The following is a 1837-nucleotide window of genomic DNA, read 5'->3' as shown; positions in this document are numbered from 1 at the left end:
ACGGCCAGCAACAAGCCCCGAAGACGGGCGCGCTCCCCGCGGTCCGCTGGAGCTCCTCCAACGGCCAGCAACAAGCCCCGAAGACGGGCGCGCTCCCCCCGGTCCGCTGGAGCTCCTCCAACGGCCAGCAACAAGCCCCGAAGACGGGCGCGCTCCCCGCGGTCCGCTGGAGCTCCTCCAACGGCCAGCAACAAGCCCCGAAGACGGGCGCGCTCCCCGCGGTCCGCTGGAGCTCCGCCAACGGCCAGCAACAAGCCCCGAAGACGGGCGCGCTCCCCGCGGTCCGCTGGAGCTCCTCCAACGGCCAGCAACAAGCCCCGAAGACGGGCGCGCTCCCCCCGGTCCGCTGGAGCTCCTCCAACGGCCAGCAACAAGCCCCGAAGACGGGCGCGCTCCCCCCGGTCCGCTGGAGCTCCTCCAACGGCCAGCAACAAGCCCCGAAGACGGGCGCGCTCCCCCCGGTCCGCTGGAGCTCCTCCAACGGCCAGCAACAAGCCCCGAAGACGGGCGCGCTCCCCGCGGTCCGCTGGAGCTCCTCCAACGGCCAGCAACAAGCCCCGAAGACGGACGCGCTCCCCCCGGTCCGCTGGAGCTCCGCCAACGGCCAGCAACAAGCCCCGAAGACGGGCGCGCTCCCCCCGGTCCGCTGGAGCTCCTCCAACGGCCAGCAACAAGCCCCGAAGACGGGCGCGCTCCCCGCGGTCCGCTGGAGCTCCTCCAACGGCCAGCAACAAGCCCCGAAGACGGGCGCGCTCCCCGCGGTCCGCTGGAGCTCCGCCAACGGCCAGCAACAAGCCCCGAAGACGGGCGCGCTCCCCGCGGTCCGCTGGAGCTCCTCCAACGGCCAGCAACAAGCCCCGAAGACGGACGCGCTCCCCCCGGTCCGCTGGAGCTCCTCCAACGGCCAGCAACAAGCCCCGAAGACGGGCGCGCTCCCCGCGGTCCGCTGGAGCTCCTCCAACGGCCAGCAACAAGCCCCGAAGACGGGCGCGCTCCCCCCGGTCCGCTGGAGCTCCTCCAACGGCCAGCAACAAGCCCCGAAGACGGGCGCGCTCCCCGCGGTCCGCTGGAGCTCCTCCAACGGCCAGCAACAAGCCCCGAAGACGGGCGCGCTCCCCGCGGTCCGCTGGAGCTCCGCCAACGGCCAGCAACAAGCCCCGAAGACGGGCGCGCTCCCCGCGGTCCGCTGGAGCTCCTCCAACGGCCAGCAACAAGCCCCGAAGACGGGCGCGCTCCCCGCGGTCCGCTGGAGCTCCTCCAACGGCCAGCAACAAGCCCCGAAGACGGGCGCGCTCCCCCCCGGTCCGCTGGAGCTCCTCCAACGGCCAGCAACAAGCCCCGAAGACGGGCGCGCTCCCCGCGGTCCGCTGGAGCTCCTCCAACGGCCAGCAACAAGCCCCGAAGACGGGCGCGCTCCCCGCGGTCCGCTGGAGCTCCGCCAACGGCCAGCAACAAGCCCCGAAGACGGGCGCGCTCCCCGCGGTCCGCTGGAGCTCCTCCAACGGCCAGCAACAAGCCCCGAAGACGGGCGCGCTCCCCCCGGTCCGCTGGAGCTCCTCCAACGTCCAGCAACAAGCCCCGAAGACGGGCGCGCTCCCCCCGGTCCGCTGGAGCTCCGCCAACGGCCAGCAACAAGCCCCGAAGACGGGCGCGCTCCCCCCGGTCCGCTGGAGCTCCTCCAACGGCCAGCAACAAGCCCCGAAGACGGGCGCGCTCCCCCCGGTCCGCTGGAGCTCCTCCAACGGCCAGCAACAAGCCCCGAAGACGGGCGCGCTCCCCGCGGTCCGCTGGAGCTCCGCCAACGGCCAGCAACAAGCCCCGAAGACGGGCGCGCTCC

Source organism: Leptonotus elevatus, unplaced genomic scaffold, assembly GCF_054856555.1.
Source record: "Leptonotus elevatus isolate MCC_2025b unplaced genomic scaffold, RoL_Lele_1.0 HiC_scaffold_84, whole genome shotgun sequence".
NCBI classification, from domain to species: Eukaryota; Metazoa; Chordata; class Actinopteri; order Syngnathiformes; family Syngnathidae; genus Leptonotus; species Leptonotus elevatus.
Note: the sequence above shows the minus strand (reverse complement) of the source record.